Source organism: Pseudophryne corroboree, chromosome 5, assembly GCF_028390025.1.
Source record: "Pseudophryne corroboree isolate aPseCor3 chromosome 5, aPseCor3.hap2, whole genome shotgun sequence".
Taxonomy (NCBI): domain Eukaryota; kingdom Metazoa; phylum Chordata; class Amphibia; order Anura; family Myobatrachidae; genus Pseudophryne; species Pseudophryne corroboree.
Window position 1 is genome coordinate 314,693,617 of NC_086448.1, and position 25,348 is coordinate 314,718,964.

General features: G+C 42.5%; 1 protein-coding gene across 3 annotated transcripts in view; it reads right to left on the reverse strand.

The window, feature by feature from the left end:
• SUGCT (succinyl-CoA:glutarate-CoA transferase) overlaps positions 1-25,348 on the reverse strand; it is a 1,636,615-nt gene that overhangs the window by 1,042,330 nt on the left and 568,937 nt on the right. The gene's annotated exons all lie outside the window — the stretch shown is intronic.

Consider the following 25,348-nt stretch of genomic DNA (forward strand, 5'->3'; position numbering starts at 1 on the left):
TAATTTTAGCTAATATTTTTTATAAATTTGTGCATTAAACAAAGTGTGTGTACATTCACACAATGCATTTATGTTTTATATACACCTTATACACACAGCCTGAAGGTCATTTAATACAATATTTTTAATACCTTTGTGTATTCAATAAAGTTTGTGTACATTGAGCCATCATAAAACAAAGGTTTCACTATCTCACTTTCACTCAAAAAATTCTGTATTTCGGAATATTTGGATATGGGATACTCAACCTGTATAGAGGTTGGACTTAAATAAGTCTGTTACATATTAAATACAGGTTGAGTATCCCTTATCCAAAATGCTTGGGACCGGAAGTATTTTGGATATCGGATTTTTCCGTATCTTGGAATAATTGCCTGCCATAATGAGATATCATGGCGATGGGACCCAAGTATAAGCACAGAATGCATTTATGTTTCATATACACCTTATACACACAGCCTGAAGGTCATTTTAGCCAATATTTTTAATAACTTTGTGCATTAAACAAAGTGTGTGTACATTCACACAATTCATTTGTTGCATATACACCTTATACACACAGCTTGTGTTATGAGCCACGGCTGTGGCTCATTCCTGTTTTGCATTTTTGTTAGGTATTTCATGTTTATTAGTTGTCTTGCATGCCAGGATTTCCTGTTGCTCTGTTTTAGTATGCTCTTGTCTGCTGCCGCTGGTTAGTCTGTGTAATTGCAGCTTGTTCCATGTGTTCAGCCTCACCTGGCTGCTGATTGCATTTTGTCAGTTGGAATCATGCAGTGGGCCAGCTGCTCTGGATTGTTTAATTAGGACTCTCTGTTAAAAGCACTCCCAGGACTCCTCACAGACGCCGGTGATAGCTTCCTGTTTGTCTGATTCTGCTGCTGAGAGAGTTCCCAGTCCCGGTCTGTTCGTTTGTTCCTGTTCTCAGTGATCCTGTACTCGGAAGTTACCATCTGTTCCTGGAGTCTGATCGAGCACCTTTAACATCTGGTGGTGTTCGTGAGTCGCGGCGCAGCCGTGTGTTGCGGCTTGTCCGCTATTATTTATTATTTTGTTTATATTGTGTTCTGGAGCTTTGCGGAGGATTCCGCTTCCACAAGATCCACTCTGGTGTCCAGCGGTGCCGGATAGGAGTGTCGGATCAGTGGATCTTTGGTTGTCCTTTTCCCTGGCGGCTAGTCCGCACATACCTTTTGATTTAGTTAAGTTAGCTTGTAACCCCTGGCTTGGTTGCTTAGTCAGAGGGCCCCTTGTTATCACCCTGTCTCGGACTTCCCCTTGTCTCCCATTAAGACCTGCGGGGGCATCGGGGTTGGGCAGACATAATCCGCCCTTCGAACGCGGCTGCCATGGGCTCAAGCAACCATAGTCTCGCAGGGGATTTCTGATAACACGGGCGAGACAACGGAGTTAGGGTGCCAGGGGTTACTAGGCTTTCCAGCTCCCACAACCTGTATTTCATTCCTGTACTCAGATCTCTGCCATAAGATCTTCTCCAGTCTGGAGTACAGGAATCGTAACAGCTTGAAGGTCATTAAATACAATATTTTTAATAACTTTGTGTTTTAAACAAAGTGTGTGTACATTGAGCCATCAGAAAACAAAGGTTTCACTATCTCACACTCGCTCAAAAAATTCTGTATTTTGGAATATTCCATATTTCTGAATATTTGGATATGGGATACTCAACCTGTATTAACAAGTGACACACCAATGCTTTAATTGGTCTCTACATAAAAATATAATATAAAAAGTATTTAAAAACACAAACAATAACATATAAATGAATCAGCCACTACATTTACTTTTATGTTTTATTAAAAGGCAAGGTTAGTTAATCGGAACAACTTTGTTTTCTAGCAAGTGGCTAATGGCATTCTGTTGTTTCTGCTTGTGTTTGATGATCATTACATGGTTTGTCAGAAAGGCTTAAATACGACATGTTTTGTTCAGACAAGCATGCACAGATTCATTGTGATATTAAACTGTGAAGGAGAGGTTAAATGTCAGTTCTATTAGCATTAGATTTTTTGTCATGTGTAAATCATACGGCAGCATGTGTGTTGCGTGAGTATACTCTGCACTTACTGCTCCGTCACACACTGTTAACTGCCGCGGTTTTTCCAACGTTATTCTTTTAGCTTTGAGCACAAAACATCCCAACATGAAACATTTGTCTTGTTCCACGTTTAGAAGCACAGTTTTGCATGTTTAACAGGCAGAATATGGTGTTATGGAGTCTATTTATTAAGGGTAAAACAATGCAGAAAATGTTTATTTATCTGTGCCATTTTAACAAAGGCTTACAACTGAAAATATCATAGCTATCTATTGATTTAGACAAACAATTCTGCAGCCCGCTGTTCCCATTACGCTTGATGGGGACTGCTGTTTGCCTCAATTTGTCAAGTTGCTAAAAGAGTATCTGTTCTGAGTTTGGCCCCATTAGCTATTGCTCTTTTTAGAGGGCATTGGCCCATTTGACCCTATGAGGACAGCACTGGTGCAGAAGGATCTTTTAATCCCTCTCAAAAAGTCCCCTTTACTTTGGGCGATTGCATCTGTCTTATGCACATGTGCTGTTTCCTAGCAACCAGTGATAGCAATCACTTTACCACCAACCTCCTCACTGGGACAGGCCCCTATGGGAGCTCTGTCCCAACAAGAGTTATTTGGTAAATACTCCCTAAAATCATTCCATCACGCTGCAATAAGTACCTCTCAGCATTTAATGTCCTGGGCCCAGGACTCCTGCACACTCAACAAGGTGTGTGGCCTTGGCAAAAGGGGGTGTGGCTTTCCAGGAATACCGCAACCGCGAGTCACTGTAGGGGCATGCCCAGCGCCCTGGGAGCTGCTGGCATGCCACTCTCTCTTGGCGTGAATAGATACTGCGCGCATGCTGGTTGATGTCATACATACCATATACTTACACATAATGGAAATTTAGAAATAAAGGAAAGTGGGTTTATAAAACCATATAACAAATATTATAATGCCGCAGGAGGCGTCTGTAGGATTAACACGCCTCCTGCCAGCATCTCTGATTGGGCATGCACAGCAAGACTGGAGAGGAGGTAACTTTCTGGAAGAAATCTCAAAATTAGAAACAGAATGGATACAGTATATATAAAATGAAAACTCTACATCCCAATGGATTCAATATACATTTTATAAAAACAAAGGGTAGAACTTGTGAAATATTGGTGCAAATTCAGCTTGCCCGAGTTAGTATCACAAACCGAAATGTCACCACATTTCACATCAGATACAAAGGTGGAATGGAATAAAAGCACTAAACACACATAAGAAATCTCAATAATGTGGATGGTTTAATTCCACAACTACAGTAATACCACAATTCTAACTATTTCTGATTTACAGTATAAGTTAGTAACTTATGCACCATAGACTATGTGCTTTTTATCTTATTGTGGATTTCACTGTTCCTGTTGTTTGGGAACCCTCCCTGTTTGGAATAAAACATATTTTTGTATCTATCCAATCTTTTGGTTATTTGGATTGTATCAAATGGATACGAGTGGATTATCTTGTCAAAAACCTTTACATGTATTAAACCATCCACATCACTGTGAGTGGGGTATGACTGTTCATCCTTGGAACAATATTATAATATTAAAGAAACGTTTATAAGCTTGACCTTCTCCACGTTGATAGTGAGTGAGGTATGCCTACCTACCATTCGGGGTTAACATATATCAATTGTGATACCTGTGACGACATCGGTAGACCCACATCTTACAAAGATACCTTGATACTGTATATGGGAGTCTATTTGATAGAGTGTGAGTCTGGGTTGCCTTCTATCACATCACCTTTCCCCTGTTCCCAATAACACTTGTAGTGGAATCTTTGGGGATTACAGTTATGTTTTTAATTTTTTTTCTCTATATGCCTTGGGGTATAAAATAAAGCATCTAGAGTGAACCAATGAGAAAAACCAAAACAAAATAGTGAACAAAAGACTCCTGGAAAATAAGACATATTATACATTTCATTTGTCTTCTGTGTGTTTAGCGTTTTGAGACCATTCCACTTTGTGTTAACATATATTTTAACTCTGGATCCTATTTGAAACTCTAAAATAATTATATGAATTATATCCTGTTCCCCAAACACAATTAAAAGCATTAATGATAATTTAAAATGTATATAGTATTCTCCTAAGAAACATGAACTACTATAAATATAAGTAATCTTAAACTTCACTATTACTCGTTAAAAATTAAGTTTTAAAACATCCAGACTGGGTCATTTTGCAATGAATTAATTGCTGAGACAATAAAACACATGCATGCCTGCAATCTATTGGGGGGTGGGGGGGGGGGGGGGTGTTTAAAAAGGATTGAGTAGTTTCCTGGACAAAGGAGTGACAAAACGTGTTGGTGGAAACCTGAACTTGGACCCACACTTCTGTTTCACTGATGTCACATGACGCTGGTGCTTCCACATAGAGGTGATCGGGAGAATGAGGAGACCAGCTGCGAGTAAACCAACTCAACAAGAACATCATCACTTCAATCATCCTATAGCATCTGAGATCTGAGTACTGCATCCAAAGTTGCAGGATCTAATCACTATCGCAACCATCAGTAAACCAAAGTTTACATAGACTGGGTGTCGGAACCCCTCTGCCGGGTCCAGGAAGTCTGCGTCGGATGATGTATACCCTGGTCTTGGCATATCTACAAACCAGGGTCGACACGCCCCCATTTAGTATAAAGGTCCCGCTCGCCAGACAAAACGTTGTAGCATGTAAATCAGGGGGGACCAGGAGCGATCCAGCAGGATCCGTTCTGCACATGTGCATGTACAGTTCCCCCACCATTGGATTTATAGGTAAACCATCGGGTTTGCATACAAATCCGAATCAGGCCCATAGCGCAGAACAGCATTCTGCGCAATGATAAAGCAAAATTCAAAGATGGTGTTGCCAGAACCTGTATGCTAACCGGATCCCAAAGTTTGTATTTTATTTTATTGCCAGTACCACTGAGAAATTGTCTCACCTCCTTGAGGTGATAAATATTTTTTTTCAATATACTATTTTGTGTTAAACATGATACATTTAAGAGGCCAGATATGTACTGTAATCTGACATTTTTGTCAAAAGCAGAAATACTTATAGGATGAGAGAAGTAAACCATGGCCACTGGCCAGTGAATGGAGAGCAATTTTCTATAGTAATCACGCACACTTTTCCTCTATGACTAACTCTGGGGTAGATTTATGAAAATTTGTTTTGGGGGTGATGCACGATGTATGACCAGCGCGATTCAGGTAAAATGCCTGGGGCAATATGCGCCTCAGGCTTTATCTGCACTTCTTTCTGTTAGATAGAATACTGTTAAGCTACCTAATGTATAAACATTTGTTGTAGACAAACGTTCCGTTCGCTCCCATACTGATGCAGCCGGGGTAATACATGCTGCTGATGAGAGTATTACTTCACCACTATAATGTGGTGAAGCGGGTCCATATATTTAAGGAACAATATTTTTGTTTTGATAAATCTACCCCACTATGTAAAAAAATACTTTGGTTTGTACAGTCAAGAAGCTTCTTGTTCTCTGTATATTCTAAATATTTGTCACTGTCTCAATTATGAGATCAAAATATGAATAGGTCAAGAAAGAGCTCATGTAATTGGGGTGCTGAAATATATAACCTGAATATCTGAGCCTAAAGCTGGGTACAAAATATGTGATGGTGTGTCCCAGCGATGGTGCTCAGTGATGTAAGAATACAGTACATCCCACCGCCGTACACACTATTTTACGACAGCTGATGTATCGTTACATACTGCATGTAAATGGCATTGCATTGTCTCATCTGACACAATAGATGGGCCGATCCATGAACGACGGGAGGGAACAAAGTTCACAGGTATACACTATATGATGCGTACAAATATTGTTCAGATTCATGTCTGTATGATATATCATATTTTATATAGCACAGTGTGTACCCAGCATTAGTATACATATAATATCATATGGATTGTTATTACGTAAGCAAGTAGTCACAACAAACAAGAGTTGTATGGCCGCAGTTAAAAAGGTTGGTACAAACATTAAACATCAAGATTTGCACTGTGCTGCAATGCCTCCAGCTGTATGGTATCTTGGCAACTGCAATATAAGTACCAATGACACTTCTGCACTCCAGGTGTGGTGACAGGAATGGAACAACATTTTCTACTTGTGTCATCATTTGCTTCTTCTTAACTATTTTAGAGCAGCCAGCATGCAGAGAGCAACGACACCTGAGACAAAGTTCTCATAACAAAGCTCTTCCCCCATCTTTCTTTATTCATTTCTTTCTAAAACTGTCCAATTTATGCAACACTATAAAGAACTCTACAAGTCTGTGAATTGGTAACAGACATTCTAAGAAACATCTACATCTGTTATGAACTAATAGTAGTAATGAGAAATAGGAAGACACCTGGAACCCAGTAGGTTAGACTTCAGGTTCCGGTCTTCCACAGCAGTCATAAGAAAGTGAGCAATCACACTAGGCTGGATGGGAGTCGATGATATTAGTTGTCTAACAGATCTGATATGCAGTACAAAACCATGAAACAAGATAATCAGAGTACAGGTAAGAGATCAGGACAGTCAACGATTTCCCTTGAACTCCCGGGCAAACAATATAGTGCATACACATTGGGGGTAATTCCAAGTTGATCGCAGCAGGAAATTTTTTAGCAGTTGGGCAAAACCATGTGCACTGCAGGGGGGGCAGATATAACATTTGCAGAGAGAGTTAGATTTGGGTGGGTTATTTTGTTTCTGTGCAGGGTAAATACTGGCTGCTTTATTTTTACAATGCAATTTAGATTGCATATTGAACTCACCACACCCAAATCTATCTCTCTCTGCACATGTTATATCTGCCCCCCCTGCAGTGCACATGGTTTTGCCCAACTGCTAAAAAATTTCCTGCTGCGATCAACTTGGAATTACCCCCATTGTGCAATACTGCTAATGATCAAACATTGTGCATCATTAGGTCATTTGGTCTATATCAGGTATATATGTAGGTGTGTCTACACACTGCATGATGTGCTTAACATCATTAAAGACATTCTCAGATTAAGCAGCAAATAGGGCCGACCAAAAGACATGCCAAACGACTCACGGGAGCGTGCAATATTTAATATGCATTGGACAATTTATTGTTATGATTCGTCACTGGTGTCACAACTGAGGGCCTGAGCTGACGGGAGGCAGCCTCAGTTGTAGGGGCTGAGATGTACCGGAACCTGGGAGGTTGTATCAGACCCCTGGACATGTAAGTAACATGAATAATAACTGCCCGAAGGCGTGACCACGACAACTTGGATAAAAGTCAATGATGTTTATTATGACAACTCCGCAACACAGCAGCAGTAAAAGAAAACATAAAAGTCAGCAAAGAATAAATACAGTTCCTGGGTACTACAGGATGGCAGGAGCCACAGGGCACTGGTAGTGTGAGATAGTTCTTATGATCTTCTAGATGGAAAGTCCTTACCAGGCCCGACTGTAGCAATGGAGGTAACCCAGGATTGTACCAGCTGGTGTTCCAGGAAAAGCTGGGTTGCTGAAGATAAAACGGCAGCTGTGGATACTGGCTGGAACCAGACTGTTGTTAGCACGGAGTGGATACTGGCTGGAACCAGTTAAATAATAAATGAACTTGGGAGCGATGAAATATGAACTGAAATGTAGAACTTGAGAGCGGAGAAATAATAATACCGGTGGAGAGTGGTAAAGTGTAGAAAGGACACCGGCCCTTTAAGAGAAGCTGTACTCTGCTGGAAGCTGGGCTGGAAGCAGGTAATGTTGTAGCTGGAAACAGATGAATCCACAATGGATTGGAGAGTCAGGCTACACCGCAGGTGGAATGCTGGTGCGGGTCTCTATGGTGGAAGTCTTGAGACAGGAGCTGGAACCTGGAAGACAATCACAGGAGAGAGACAAACAGGAACTAGGTTTGACAACCAAAGCACTGACGCCTTCCTTGCTCAGGCACAGTGTATTTATACCTGCAGCAAGGAAGGGATGGCTAGGCAATTATGCAGATTAACAATACTGACAACAGATTGGAGTAAATGATCAGCTGACAGAATCCAAGATGGCTGCGCCCATGCAGACACTTGGAGGGAAGTTTGGTTTGTAATCCATGTGGTAATGAAAACAGTAATGGCGGCGCCGGCCACTGGAGACAGGAGGCGCCAGGCTGACAGATGCACATCCAACCACGCGGACACAGCGGAGGCCGCGGCTGACGTAATCGCCACTCAGACACTCTGCATGCAGAAGTTCAGGGACGGCGGCGGAGGCCGCGGGAGACGCCATGCCAGGTGTAATATGGCGTTTACTGTGACAGCGTCCCAGAGTGACAGGAGAGGATACAGGAATGTACACATCAGGATAACAGATGGGATCCGGTCCTGGAGCGCAGAGCCAGCCTTAGGAGGCATCTGATGGGTAATAAATGGCGTCCAGATACCCGGATCGTGACAGCACCCCCCCCTTTAGGAGTGGCCCCAGGACACTTCTTTGGCTTTTGAGGAAACTTGGAATGGAATCTCCGGACCAAGGCAGGAGCATGGACATCAGAAGCATTGGTCCATGAACGTTCCTCAGGACCATAACCCTTCCAGTCAATAAGATATTGTAGTTGACCGTAACGGTGACGTGAGTCCAGGATCTTGGCCACTTCATACTCAACGCCTCGTTGAGTTTGGACTTTTGGAGTTGGAGGAAGTGAGGAATGAAACCGATTCAAGATCAGCGGTTTCAACAGGGAAACATGGAATGTCCTGGGTATTTTTAAGAAGGGAGGCAACTGGAGTCTGTAAGCAACAGGATTGATGACTTGTTCAATCTTGAAAGGACCGATATAGCGAGGTGCAAACTTCATACTGGGAACTCTTAACCTCAAATTCTTCGTGGATAACCATACCCGATCACCCACCTTGAGAGCAGGAACTGCTCGACGCTTCTTATCCGCAAACTTCTTGTACCTGAACGATGCCTTGAGCAGAGCTGATCGTACGCTCTTCCAGATATTGGCAAACTGATGCAAGGTGATATCCACTGCGGGAACAGAAGTTGCTGGAAGCGGTTGGAACTCAGGGACTTTAGGGTGGAATCCAAAGTTAGTGAAGAATGGTGTTGAAGCAGATGAAGAATGATACTGGTTGTTATGACAGAACTCGGCCCAGGGAAGTAATTGAACCCAGTCATCTTGAGAGGAGGACACATAGATGCGGAGGAAGGCCTCCAAGTCCTGATTCACCCTCTCGGTTTGACCATTGGTCTGAGGATGGTAAGCCGTGGAAAACTTTAGCTTGACTTGGAGGACTTGACATAAACTTCGCCAGAATTTGGCTGTGAATTGAACTCCTCGATCTGAGATAATTTCTTCAGGAAGACCGTGGAGTCGGAAGATCTCTTGTATGAATACTTGAGCCAACTTGGAAGCTGACGGAAGACCGGTGAGAGGAATGAAGTGTGCCATCTTGGTGAACCGGTCAACTACCACCCAGATGGTATTGAACTTGTTGCACATGGGTAAATCTGTAATAAAATCCATCGACAAATGGGTCCAAGGTCGACGGGGAACAGATAGTGGAACCAGTTGCCCCGCAGGCGACTGGCGGGATACCTTATGTTGAACACACTTTGGGCAAGATGCAATAAACTCCAAGACGTCCTTTTTCAGAGTTGGCCACCAATAGGACCTAGAGATAAACTCCAGGGTTTTTTGGATACCTGTATGTCCGGCAAAACGGGAAGCATGGGCCCAATGCATGAGCTTCTTCCTTAGCATCGGTTTCACAAAACTTTTCCCTGATGGGGGCGTAGAGTCCATCCCTACCGTGGAGAATGCCAACGGATTTATAATAGGATGCTTGTCTGAAGACTCTGACTCATTTTCTTGCTCCCATGAGCGGGAAAGGGCATCGGCCTTGCGATTCTGAGAGCCCGGACAGAACTGGAGTTTAAAGTCGAACCTGGAAAAGAAAAGTGCCCATCTGGCCTGACGAGGGTTGAGACATTGTGCGCCTTTCAGATATAAAAGGTTCTTGTGGTCTGTAAGTATGGTGATTGAATGAGAAGCTCCCTCCAACAGATACCTCCACTCTTCTAGAGCGAGCTTGATGGCTAGCAACTCCTGGTCGCCAATGGCATAGTTGCGCTCAGCTGGAGAGAACTTCCGGGAGAAGAAACTGCAAGGGTGTAAATGGCCATCTTTAGCCCTCTGAGATAACACCGCTCCTACTCCAATGGAGGAGGCATCTACCTCTAAGATGAAAGGAGAGTCGATGTCAGGCTGTTTCAGAACAGGCGCAGAGATGAACCTTTGTTTTAAAAGATGAAATGCTTGCATGGCTTCTTCAGACCACTTGGACGGGTTAGCACCCTTCTTAGTGAAAGCAGTAATAGGCGCCACAATGGTGGAAAAGTCTCGTATAAACTTTCGGTAATAGTTGGCGAACCCTAAGAACCTCTGGACCCCTTTGAGGGTTAAGGGTACCGGCCAATTTTGGATTGCTTGTAGTTTCTCAGGATCCATCTCTAGTCCGGAACCGGACACAATGTACCCTAGAAACGGAATGGACTTGACTTAAAAGACGCATTTCTCTAATTTGCAATAGAGATGATTGACACGGAGACGGGACAGAACCTCTTTAACCCAAAAACGATGTTCCTCTAAATCGTTGGCAAAAATGAGGATATCGTCTAGATAGACCACGACATGACGGTATAGAATGTCTCTGAAGATCTCATTGACAAAATGCTGGAAGACAGCTGGAGCATTGCTCAATCCGAAGGGCATGACGAGGTACTCATAATGTCCGTCACGGGTGTCAAAGGCGGTCTTCCACTCGTCACCCTCACGGATCCGGATGAGATTGTATGCACCTCTCAAGTCCAGCTTTGTAAAGATGGTAGCTCCGCTAACTCTGTCAAAGAGCTCAGTAATCAGGGGTAAAGGATAACGGTTCTTGATGGTAATGTCGTTCAAACCTCTGTAGTCGATGCACGGCCGCAGACCACCATCTTTCTTTTTTACAAAAAAGAAGCCTGCGCCGGCTGGAGAAGAAGAAGGTCGAATGAACCCCTTTGCTAGGTTCTCTTTAATGTATTCCTCCATAGAATGCGTCTCAGGCAGAGACAACGGATAAGTTCGGCCTCGAGGTGGAACCTTCCCTGGAACGAGATCAATCGGGCAGTCCCATTCTCTATGAGGAGGAAGGATATCAGCAGAAGCTTTACTGAACACATCCGTGAAATCTTGATATGGAGGAGGTGGAACATCAGACGACCTGGGGGAGGAAGAACAGACAGGCAATACTTTAAACAAACATGTCTCAGCACAGGAGGAACCCCATGCCAGGATTTGCGTAGTCGTCCAATCAATTGTAGGATTGTGAAGACGGAGCCATGGAAGGCCCAGGACCACAGGATGTGTGGCTCTTGGAATAACTAAAAAAGAAATAAGTTCGGAATGAAGAACTCCCACTCTCAGACGAACTGGTAGAGTCCTTAAAGAAATAACTGCATCAAAAATTTTGCTGCCATCCACGGCAGTTAAAGAAATGGACGAAGGAAGTCTCTCGGTGGGTAGAGACCACCGTTTAACATAGGCTTCGGTAATAAAGTTCCTAGCTGCTCCGGAATCCAGGAGGGCAATGACGTTCCGATAACGTTGAGCAACTTGAAGCGAGACTGGGAGATTACAATCTTGAGGAGATGGAGAGGAGATTATTACTCCTAGCCGGCCCTCTCCTTGGCGAGCTAGGGTTTGGAGTTTTCCCGGACGTTCGGGACAGGCATTAATGGTGTGAGACGGAGCTGCACAATAAAGACAGAGAGACTCGGAGAGACGTCTTCGGCGCTCAGCAGGCGTTAAACGGGAACGGCCAATTTGCATGGGCTCATCTTTAGTTGGTGACAGTTGGCGAGGAGGAGGAGCAGAAGATTTTGGAGCAGATGATCTTCCACGCTCAGTTGCTCTCTCTCTGAAACGTAAATCAACTTTCGTGCAGAGTGAGATTAGCTCATCTAACTTAGAGGGTAAGTCTCTGGTAGCTAACTCATCTTTAATACGGTCAGATAAGCCATGCCAGAATGCAGCATACAGGGCCTCGTCGTTCCATGCCAGTTCGGATGCCAGGATCTGGAACTGTATCAGATATTGTCCTACAGTACGTGACCCCTGGCGTAAACGGAGAATCTCGGATGAAGCTGAGGTTACCCGGCCTGGCTCGTCGAAGATGCGCCTGAATGTTGACACGAAGGCAGTGTAGGAAGATAGCAGGGTGTCGGACCTCTCCCATAACGGTGATGCCCAATCAAGGGCTGAGCCACTGAGAAGAGAAATAATGTAGGCAATTTTTGTACGGTCACTGGGAAAATTGCCAGGTTGTAGCTCAAACTGAATCTCACACTGGTTGAGAAATCCCCTGCAGAATCTTGGAGATCCGTCAAATTTTGCTGGCGTTGGAAGATGAAGACGTGGAGCAGAAATGGGTAAGGTGGGTGGGGTTATAGCTGGAGTCACTGTGGTTGACGCACCAGACGCGCCTGATCCACGGAGAGTTGTCTGAATCCCATCCAGCCGAGTAGAGAAATCCTGGAGACAGCGGATGATGTGGCCCTGTGCAGCCTCCTGATGTTCTAGTCGGGCTGCCAGTTCTTGCATCGGCCTGGCCGCTTTATCCTGGTCTCCGGCTGGATTCATTAGGTCAGTGCTTACTGTCACAACTGAGGGCCTGAGCTGACGGGAGGCAGCCTCAGTTGTAGGGGCTGAGATGTACCGGAACCTGGGAGGTTGTATCAGACCCCTGAACATGTAAGTAACATGAATAATAACTGCCCGAAGGCGTGACCACGACAACTTGGATAAAAGTCAATGATGTTTATTATGACAACTCCGCAACACAGCAGCAGTAAAAGAAAACATAAAAGTCAGCAAAGAATAAATACAGTTCCTGGGTACTACAGGATGGCAGGAGCCACAGGGCACTGGTAGTGTGAGATAGTTCTTATAATCTTCTAGATGGAAAGTCCTTACCAGGCCCGACTGTAGCAATGGAGGTAACCCAGGATTGTACCAGCTGGTGTTCCAGGAAAAGCTGGGTTGCTGAAGATAAAACGGCTGCTGTGGATACTGGCTGGAACCAGACTGTTGTTAGCACGGAGTGGATACTGGCTGGAACCAGTTAAATAATAAATGAACTTGGGAGCGATGAAATATGAACTGAAATGTAGAACTTGAGAGCGGAGAAATAATAATACCGGTGGAGAGTGGTAAAGTGTAGAAAGGACACCGGCCCTTTAAGAGAAGCTGTACTCTGCTGGAAGCTGGGCTGGAAGCAGGTAATGTTGTAGCTGGAAACAGATGAATCCACAATGGATTGGAGAGTCAGGCTACACCGCAGGTGGAATGCTGGTGCGGGTCTCTATGGTGGAAGTCTTGAGACAGGAGCTGGAACCTGGAAGACAATCACAGGAGAGAGACAAACAGGAACTAGGTTTGACAACCAAAGCACTGACGCCTTCCTTGCTCAGGCACAGTGTATTTATACCTGCAGCAAGGAAGGGATTGGCTAGGCAATTATGCAGATTAACAATACTGACAACAGATTGGAGTAAATGATCAGCTGACAGAATCCAAGATGGCTGCGCCCATGCAGACACTTGGAGGGAAGTTTGGTTTGTAATCCATGTGGTAATGAAAACAGTAATGGCGGCGCCGGCCACTGGAGACAGGAGGCGCCAGGCTGACAGATGCACATCCAACCACGCGGACACAGCGGAGGCCGCGGCTGACGTAGTCGCCACTCAGACACTCTGCATGCAGAAGTTCAGGGACGGCGGCGGAGGCCGCGGGAGACGCCATGCCAGGTGTAATATGGCGTTTACTGTGACAGCGTCCCAGAGGGACAGGAGAGGATACAGGAATGTACACATCAGGATAACAGATGGGATCCGGTCCTGGAGCGCTGAGCCAGCCTTAGGAGGCATCTGATGGGTAAGAAATGGCGTCCAGATACCCGGATCGTGACAACTGGGCAACAAATTGTCCAAAAAAAATCATCTAGTGTATACCCAGTTTAAGACAGCAGATTAGTAACACCCATGTAGATGTGAAAATGACAATTTACAGTGTTACTACCTGTGAAACAGAAGTGTGTCCAGAGACCTACGTGGAGACAGGAAGGTAGACAGTGGAAGATGAGTTCTTGATAACAATATAGAATTCCCTTCAACTAATTTGACAAATAATATAAGTAAAAGTGTAGATGAACTGCCTTCAAATTTGATAAAAATGCAGCAAAGGTTATTTTGTATCCATTTTGGTTGATAGTTACAACTCAATAACCTTAACAACCAAACTAAATCTTCTGTTACTACATCTGTCCGGCTAAACATCGATCTTCTCATCTCTGTAATTCTTGTTTATTTTTTTTTCAAGGTCACAGAAAGAAAAGAAGGGAGAGAAGTAACGGAAAGTAAAACATAGGTTTACTAAACCTTCCTACCACCCAAGTAAGAAAGAAAATAACTGCGCTATATTCCAAGCCCCAGTGAATTCAATTATTATTTGAATGCTCTAATAAAAACCATGAGAGGGGATTAGTTTTGAAAACACCAGTTAGGCTCATGTAAGCTAAAGTAAATGAAAGTGATGAAACAGAAGGAAACGCAATATATACATTTGAAAATATATAACTTATATTTTGTTAATAGGACAATCTTTCAAAAACATAATTAAAGATTAAAGGAACAGTTAACCCAAAGTATCATGTGCTCCTGTATGAAAGAATATCCTTTTATACTATCAGCAACATTTTTCTAGTACCTCACTCAATTAAAACTGTATTTATTTAAAACAGCTGTTTCTCTTCTGCTTGGTATTGGGGCAACATCCTCATCCTCTCCAGATGCTTATCTCAGCATCCCAAAGCCAGTTACAGTGTTCAGTGTGCATTCTACTACAGCCAATGAATAGGACAAATATATGGACACACATGAACATAGAGGTAGGAGCACGGTAATAAAATGTAATTGGAGGGACCCATAGAAGAATATGAGATTAAATGCATTACAGGGCAATGAAGTATTTTACCAAGAGGCCCCTGCTGTGTTCTTCCATGATCTGCTACATGGACTGGTAAATAGAAAAGTACACTGTGGACCTCAGCAGCAGACAGTCACCCGCCATACTCACATTAAAGGCAATACCTATTTCACCTCTTGCAATGGTGGAAGTTATACAACTGAGCAGAAGATATTTAATACATTAATAATGTTGTTGCGGCACTTTCCACCCACTCCTACCCCTGCCCATGTATCCTGTTGCCCTAGCATTTTAGTATGAGCCTTTATCATGAGAACTTACTGTAGACAAATCACATGGCCCTATGTGGGCACTACCATTATGTAGTGTTAGGACTGCTGATATCGGAGAAGCCTTGATGCGGCTCAGCAGCTAAACATGTCTGTGCAAAGGATTGTGACCAATTTCTCTGAAATTCTATAACCAAATAGGTTCAGGTACTGTTACAGGTAATTTTTAGTGTGCTGGGGAGATACCAAAGGGGTGAAGCACCCCCCCCCCCCATCCTTCTCTGTCTGCTGTTTGTTTGTGAAACCTCCCCTTTTCTAGCACCTGATATATAATTCTCTCCAGGAATGATTGAGCAGCTACCACTGTTTGTCTGCATGTGTGAGAAGGCATTGAATGGGAGCAGCATTTGGAAGGCATGCTGTTCCTTGTAGTGCTAATGGGAGATCCTGGAGGTGGCTCCCAGGTAAGCTGGCCCTCTGTCTGGACGCGTTTTAGTATGAGCCTTTATCATGAGGCCTTACTGTAGACAAATCATATGGCCCTATGTGGGCACTGCTATTATGTAGTTAGGACTGCTGATATCGGAGAAGCGCGGCTCAGCAGCTAAACATGCCTTTGCAAATGCATATGACCAATTCTGTTACCAGATAGGTTCAGGTATGGTTACAGGTAATTTTTAATGTGCTGGGGGGATACCGGGGGGGGGGGGGATACCCCCACTCTCTGTTTGCCCTAGTGGGAATTCAAAAGCCTGCAAAAGGACTGTGAAGTGTCTAGTGGCCTGTGCTGGCACATCCACTATGACTATTTCTTTATATCGTCTGGCAATCAGTCCTATTCTGGTGGGGTCTATCAGCCTGCCTCCATTCCATTTCCATTTTCTCCCCTGCTCACATAACTTCTGTGATTATGAAGAATTGATGTGGGTGACCTGAGTATGTACGGTTGCCTCCAACACGCCAATATGTTTTGACTCTACTCATGTATTGTGTTCTGTGGAACTGATCCTGAGTTAACCCGAACCTGATCTCAACAGGACTATAATTTGTTATCTTCAACATGCCTCCTAAACAACAGGGGTTCCCGCAGTCAGTTTTTTTAAAACCACTTCTCCAGCGCAGGGAGTCAAAACTTCTACCAAACAGGATAAAAACACTTCTCAATTATCTGCGGTCAGTGCGCCATTTGACTCGGCTCCAGCATCTGGTCCGCAGCAGCTACCCATAGGAGACGATGCCCTGCTGACAGTGGGATCAATGAAACTATTTCTGCCCTCTTTCAAAGCTGATATCTCTGCAGACTTTAAATCTGCTCTACAAACCTATCAACAGGTAATTGAGGCAGTTAGAAACCATACTGACCATATTGAAAACAAAATGGAGGAAGTGGTCAAATCACATAATGACCTTAACATGCTACACGAAGATCTCCAAGCAGAGGTAACGTCCTTGCAGAGCAAGGTATGTGATTCAGAGGAACGATCGAGGCGCCATAATGTCAAATACGAGGCATTCCAGAATCAGTCTCTAACTCGGAGTTTAAGGCATTTGTAACTGACCTATTTATGAAACTGATGCCGACAACTCCGATTACGGTCTTTTTCCTGAATCACATTCACTTATGGATCGCATTTATACCGACAGTTAGGAATGCAACAGTGGGCGTTTCTAGGGATACATTAATGCGTCGTCACTACTTTCTCATAAAAGAGGCAATGCTACGAGCTGCCAGACCGTCCGACTTCTCTACCTCTATCCTGGGAGATTTGCAGATTTTCGGTGACCTGTCAGCACCCACTCTGGCCCTTCGTAAATTTTTTTATCCGGTTACGGATTACGGAATTTGTGTATCTGGCACTGTGGGGGCATTTGTATACCTGGCACTGTGGGGGCATTTGTATACCTGGCACTGTGGGGGCATTTGTATAACTGGCACTGTGGGGGCATTTGTACACCTGGCACTGTGGGGGCATTTGTGGATCTGGCACTGTGGGGACAATTGTGGATCTGGCACTGTGGGGGCACTTGTGGATCTGGCACTGTGGGGGAATTTGTATATCTGGCACTGCACTATAGGGGGCATATGTGTATCACGTCCCATTTTAATTGTCCACAACCATTTTTTGGCACTCAGTACCACTAAGGGGCAGACCTACGGGGGGGGGGGGGCAGGGAAATTTTTAAGTTGAGAATTTTTGTATGGCCCCAGAAGGATTTTATAAATATCCAAATGGCCCTTGGTAGAAAAAAGGTTCCCCACCCCTGAAAAAAAGGATGGAAGGTTTTAAAAGTAACTGTTTCAAATTTTAATACATTTTTATGACTTTGGAGGGGAGATATTTATTAGTATAAACCATGTCAAATCAGAAATCTTGGATGTGATTGTGACTGCTAGAGTATCTCAAAGTGTTTCAGATGTTATTTGTTAACACATTGGTCCTTAATGTTAAGTATATAAAATAGCACTACATTCCCATACAAAACCTGTGGTTTCTAAAACACTCAGTAGCATTTTATTATGCCATACAGAAACAAAATGATTACCATAATTTCTTCTGTTAAGTGGATTTTTTAGTGTTCTAGACAGGATTCAAGTACTGCTCAACTACTATGCAAGTTAATTAAAACACAGAAACAGTCATTTATAAAATAATGGGTTTGCAGTGAAAATGATTGTATATGACATCATGTGTCCATTTCTGAATGTTTGAAACATTTATTTTATATGGCATGGAGATAAAATTCTCAACTTTTTTCCCCCCCTCTGATCATGATGTTTTGGTGTTTAGTGAAGACACCCACATAACAAACAATATTGAATGCTTCTGGATGTGATCATTTAAATGACACTAAATGGACAGAGACGTTGGGGCGTTTCCACTTTAGCAGTGACGGGCAATTCAGAGCATTATTTATTAATTATTATGTCAGAATCACATAGAGGAGAGGGACATCTCTCATTTCCAGAGGTAAATCTGATAGTGTCAGTGTATAAGGTGCCAGATGGAAAACAAGGTGCCAGCCTGAGTGTAGCTCTATTTGAGAAGCCCAGAGGGATCCAGATCTGATCAGAAGAAGCCAGATGCAGTCCACATCCTGTCCAAAGAGCGATGTCCAGTTACTGTATGTGCAGTCTACTGATTTGTTCCAGGTGTATGCATTTGCTACTTCTACCTTGAGGACTCTTGAGGAGAGCATTGGGGATCCATATAGATGTCTGATCCCCTTTTGTTTTTGTTTTTTTGAGAAGTAATTTTATTAAGGTAATGCGAGAAAAAGTAATTACATGCTTAACCACAGTAAATCAACAGCAGTATTCTTAGATAAACATGCTACAAAGAGAACCGAATATATAAAAATGAAAAGCAGCAAAATATGTAGCAGTGTATGAAATACCAGTGAATTTTGAACGGTTGGAGGTATGGGGGAATGAAGAGAAAGGAGGGAAGGGAAAGGGGGGTCTGTTAGTAAGGGTGAGGAGGGGAGGGGTGCCTATTGGTGGGTACTGTGAATTATGAAGCCGTAAGGATTATGTGTGCTAAACTCATAATAGGAAATCCAAGGAGATCAGATTCCCGTAAATTTATGTGGACGTTAGTGCAAATAGCTAGTGATATGTTCAAGTTGATGGGTGTGCCAAATTGAGGTATGTAGGGCAGAGGAGAAACGATCTTCTTCCAACAAGCCACGCTGGAACAATTAGCCACATTGAGAGTATGTCAAATGAAAACTAAAAGTATTTCTGTAGGAATTTGGGATAGGACACGGTACAAGGGAGTATGAGAGGCAGGGTGGGACCTTGCCACTTGGTCCAACAAGTAGCTTACAAAATGTAGACATAGTTCTGAAACCAGCAATTTATACCAAACAGAAATTTCTAAAATATAACTTTTGGGAACACGATAATAATTCACCTCATGGTCACGGCTTGGTTATTACTCATAGGACCAGGGCCGGATTAAGATTTGGGGATGCCCGAGGCACTTAAGACAAGGGGGTCCCCCAGTGGAAGGCGGGGAAGTGTATTTTAAATTGACCCATTCCAGGAGGGACAAAATGCTCTCTATCTTGAATTCCCTTTTAATATATGAATTGTGTCACCTGTTGAACCATTTAGTAGATAAGAAAGGTGTTTCAACACTGGTAATTGCAGTCATAACTTAAGACAGCATGTTATCCCTTCAGGACTGAGTCGTGTTAGGATGTATGGATTGTGTATATTAAATTTAACCCAACGGGGTATATTAGATTAAAAGTAATAGTTTAATAATGCCTGGGTACTGTTCATAGCTCCACCTGATTGAATGACAACTAGTTCATAACATTTTCATGTAGTGGAATAAAGACAATTTAAACAACCTTAGAATACACATAGAAAAAAAATCTATCATTTGTATTATCACTTGCAAGAATAGCAGCAGCAGCCTCTCTACTACTTACACACTGGTACAGGACTCAGGAAGACTCTGTATGTGTGTCTCTCTTTCTAGACCCTCATTAGATAACAGATTACACAGGACTCAGATACCCAGACAGACAGGAGGAGATGCTGGGTTCCCTGTGTCACTTACAGCTTTCTCCACCCTCCTATCTTTCCTCTGGTCATAAGGCTCAATCGGTAGCTCATAAAACCTGATACTCTGTTTACAATGCATACTGTCCTACACGCATTCTGGCTGTCTGGTTCTGCTACTGCATGAGAGGGTAAGCTAGCGATGTCGGTGTACGCTGGCTGAGGGGCCCCCTGACAAAGGGGGGGCTGGGGTACAGCATGCCCTGTGACACCCCCTTAATCTGGCTATGCATAGGGCTGTAAGCACAGTTTACTCAGGGCAGAAAGAATGTATAGTCATGAAACGTGACGTTTAGGAATCGCCGTAATTCATGGTGACTACCACAAGGAGCAATTCAATTAGCCGCTCCTGGCTAGAGTGGACAAAGCTACATATATATATATATATATATATATATATATATATATATATATATATATATATATATATATATATATATATATATATATATATATATATATATATATAAAATAGAGAATATATTGTGGCACTCAGAGATTTGAATAAGTAAATTTATGTGTCAAACATACAAGCTCCATACATACATAGGAGCTTGTATGTTTGACACATAAATTGACTTATTCAAATCTCTGAGTGCCGCGGTATATTCTCTATTTTGTGATACCATTGGAACTGAGGGCACCGGAGTACAGTATTCCAGCAGTGGGAGTGCCGGTCTGAAGGATCAGTTTATTTATATATATATATATATATATATATATATATATATATATATATAATTTTTATGAACACGTCTCAGATACAAACATTCAATATGTATGTTGTACATTCAAGGAAATTATTACAGGTGCCGCAACACAGATGACGGCTCACCAATATAAAAATAAAAAAGCTTGCTGAGTAGAAGGTTCTTGAGGACCAGACAGCAAAGTTATAGACTATAAATAAATCCTGTCATCTAAGAATAATAAATAATATAATGGGCGCTAAGTTTGTTATACTGTCAATTAAAATAATCAATTGCAGCTCACACAAGGAGGATCTGGATGTCCTCCTAGATAAAGGGACACAGTACCTAAACAATAGAATTATACGTGTGAGCGCACATGTATTAAAAAATGTGGTTAATTAGGCTGCTGGTTTGGTAAATAAAAAATATTTTTATTAATATAAAACAGACTAAATAAACATTTACAGAATAAAAACCATCACAATGGAAATCGCAGAATAGATTTATGCATATATCCCCGCTATAGCCAATTGGACTTTGTATGATTAGTATTGAGCATGCATGCCTATAGAGTTAGCTGGTTAGTTAGAACAAGTCATGGTCCTCAGATCCAGTCTTGGTCGTTTGTAACTGTTTAGTCCCTCTAGGGGATTTTAAATAGAGATGTTAGTGTTAATTGATTTAGACAAGAGCCAGAAGTTGTCCCTTAATACATATTAGTGGTACAGTCCATTTGGATAAGACAGCTTTCCTCAAATGATGTTAGATAATGCCAGTTAATACTGGATGAAAGTGTGATACTGATACATTTTGTAATCAGTTAGTCCGTCGTGACACTCGTATGGGCAATGCTTACCCTCCCACTCTGCGGCGGTTTCTTGTGTCTGCGGCTGGACTGGATCACACTGGAGGCATGGACTTCGTCCAGCTGAGCGGTGGCACGCTCCAAGCGTGTGGTGTAGCAGGGAGCGCTCGGCCGCGCGCCGCGGCTTCCGGGTTGGACGGGGCTTCCGATGCGTTCCACCTGCGTTCCACTTGATGTCTGGGAGGGTAAGCATTGCCCATACGAGTGTCACGACGGACTAACTGATTACAAAATTTATCAGTATCACACTTTCATCCAGTATTAACTGGCATTATCTAACATCATTTGAGGAAAGCTGTCTTATCCAAATGGACTGTACCACTAATATGTATTAAGGGACAACTTCTGGCTCTTGTCTAAATCAATTAACACTAACATCTCTATTTAAAATCCCCTAGAGGGACTAAACAGTTACAAACGACCAAGACTGGATCTGAGGACCATGACTTGTTCTAACTAACCAGCTAACTCTATAGGCATGCATGCTCAATACTAATCATACAAAGTCCAATTGGCTATAGCGGGGATATATGCATAAATCTATTCTGCGATTTCCATTGTGATGGTTTTTATTCTGTAAATGTTTATTTAGTCTGTTTTATATTAATAAAAATATTTTTTATTTACCAAACCAGCAGCCTAATTAACCACATTTTTTAATACATGTGCGCTCACACGTATAATTCTATCATCTAAGAATAAGAAACAAAATAAACTTAACAGATGTAGCAAGTTGTAATTACATTGCACATTAGATTCAAGAGTACATGGCACAAAGAGATCTTTTGGCCCTGTTGACCTTTTTGACCCTGTCGACCTTTTGTCTGTCGACCTTTTGACTGTTGACCTTTTGCTGGTGAACTAATGAATGTCTATCTTTTTAATGTCTATCTTCTGTATCACAACTATTCAGATCATGTCTGAGCTTATCATAAACCACTAACGGGATATTTGCCCCCCTCAGCAGCTGTGTACATGGGGACAATGTCTCCATTAGCAGCTGACCCAGGCGACCGCCAGGCCCCTTCAACAAGCTCAGGACCGGGTAATTTGTACCTGCCCCCTAACCCCATTCTCTGCACCTGAGTGTATGGAGCACACAAACATATTTTTTGTAATTTAGACATAAATGATTTATATCTTTATGGTTTTATTCCATGCATCACAGTTCATAAATAATAATTTTAGAAAGGCTATCTAATCCCCCAAAAAATTATTTTCATCTATGAAATAATAACACTTGATTGATTTGTAACCTGATTTTTCCCACCATTGAAGCTCAAATCTAAAAAAGTTCTCAGCATTTTAAATATAGGTAAAGCATCCCCAAAGTCAAACCAATTAAACACAGTGGATTTAGATAAAAAAGTAACAGTAACAATAAAAATTGTCAGAAAAAAAGTTGTACTTGAAAAATATCCACTTTAATCTTAGATCAAATTTCAAGTTAATGGGCAAAAAATAAATAAACAACACGTCAAACATCTATGATCAGTGATGTCCGGACCTCGCTCCCCCAACGGTTTTCTAATGTCGTTGGCACACCCCCTCCCGCCCCGACTCTCCCTGTCAATCAAGCAGAGGCCATCACACCAGTGAGATGCTTTCACGTTCGCACTCCCCAAAAGGCTTCAGAGTGCGATTGTTGCCGTTGCATTGATCACCTCTGAATTAGGCCCTTTGTCCCTTTATGGTTGCATGCATAGAGTATGTTGTTCTTTTTTCTTCTGTATATGTTTAGTTTATTTTTGGTTGTTTCTGTATGTGTTTGGCTTATTTTTCAGTACAACCCAATGCATCATATAAAAGTACAGTTGAAACTATAAAAAAAAAACCTAGCAGAAAATTCCATTTGATTTATCCAGTACTAGAAATGAAGTTACAAAAGAAGCATAGGAAAGATGGTCCACAGAGAAGCGTATGTCAGGAGACTCTTATGTCCTGGTGATGACGTCTGGTGAGAAATGAGAACCTGATGAAAGTTAACAACGGAGATGATGTGCTGAGCAGCTACTATGTAATTTTTCACGTTCCATCCTGCCAAATGTTAAGGTCAACTGCTTTCTAATGAATTCATCCTTGTTGGTGGTATTTTCATAAATTTCTCTTTGACGCGTTAGAGAATAATGCAGTTTCAGACTTGGTCTGTTTTCCTTTTTTTTGTTTTGTAATTTTAATATGTGAACTTTGAACTGCCCTAATGTGACATTAACAAAATCATATTAAACAAACGATCCTGACCTTTAGTCTACACTGCTGGCATATTAAACTTTTGGCAGTGAAAATGGATGTAGAGATTTATCAAAGTAACTAATTTTATGTAGATAATATCTACCTTCTGACATAAATATCTATAGAAAGTTGAAATGTCAAGTTGTGAAAATAATGTTATCTTTATTAAAAAAAATATATACATTTTTTTTTTTGTTTGACAATTATTTGGAACTTTGGTACATTTATTAGTATTCATTTTATTAATTAGTAAACACCCTCGCACAGGCATGTTCCTTAAAAATGGATGCGCAGGGCGCAGAACACATAAGGGTGGCCATCAGCCAGCCCGTTGGACAACTCAAATCAGGTGACCGTTCATCAGCCAATCAGAGCTTGTGGACGGCCAGCGACGCCTCCTAATTAGCTGCCGGACCGCAAGCTCTGATTGGGGTTATATGTGTGTCTGGCACTATGGGGACATATGTGTATCTGGCACTGTGGGGGCATATGTATGTCTGGCACTGTGAGGGCATGTGTATCTGGCACTGTGAGGGCATATGTGTATCTGGCACTATGGGGGCACATGTGCATTTGGCACTATGGTTGCATATGTGTATCTGGCGCTATACTGGGGGCATACGTGTAAATAGCACTATACTCGGGCATATGTGTATCTGGCACTATACTTGGGCATATATGTATCTGGCACGATGGGGACATATGTGTATCTGGCACTATGGGGGCATATGTGTATCTGGCGCTATACTGGGGGCATACGTGTATATGGCACTATACGGGGCATATGTGTATCTGGCACAATATTCGGGCATATATGTATCTGGCACTATGGGGACATGTGTATCTGGCACTATGGGGGCATAAGTGTATCTGGAACTATGGGGGCATATGTGTATCTGGCAATGTGAGTGTGTATGTGTATCTGGCACTACAGGGACATATGTGTATCAGGCACTATGGGAGCATATGTGTATCAAGCACTATACTGGGGGCATATGTGTATCTGGCACTATACTCAGGGAATATGTGTATCTGGCACTATACTCTGGGAATATGTGTACCTGGCATTATACTGGGAACGTTACGTGTATCTGGCACTATACTGGAACATTATATGTAAGGAGCACTACTGTGGGCTAATTGTGCGTGTGTGTGTGTGTGTGTGTGTGTGTGTGTGCGTGTGTAGAGGTGAAATTATATATTTATAGTGTGCACGGATACGCCCACTTTCCCAGGAGCGCAAGCACCTTCGAAGTGCGTATTTTCTCACTTAGGGTTGCAGTAGGCCAGGAGCCAGCCCTGACCCCACACTCACAAACCTCCATCTCTCCAAGCAATAGAACAATAGAACCATCTGTGATCATTGCCAGAACGACTTCCGTGGTATTCTAATCTCAAAGCAGGGGATCCCAACTATGGTCCTCAAGGCTCACTAACAGTCAAGGTTTTAGTATACACACTTGAGCACAGGTGACTTAATTGGTACCTCAGTTGTTTTGAATGAACCACTTGTGCTCAAGAATGGATATCACTAAAACCTGTACTGTTAGTGTGTCTTGTGGACTGAGGTTGGGAAATGCTATCTCACAGCATGGATAGGAGCACACGT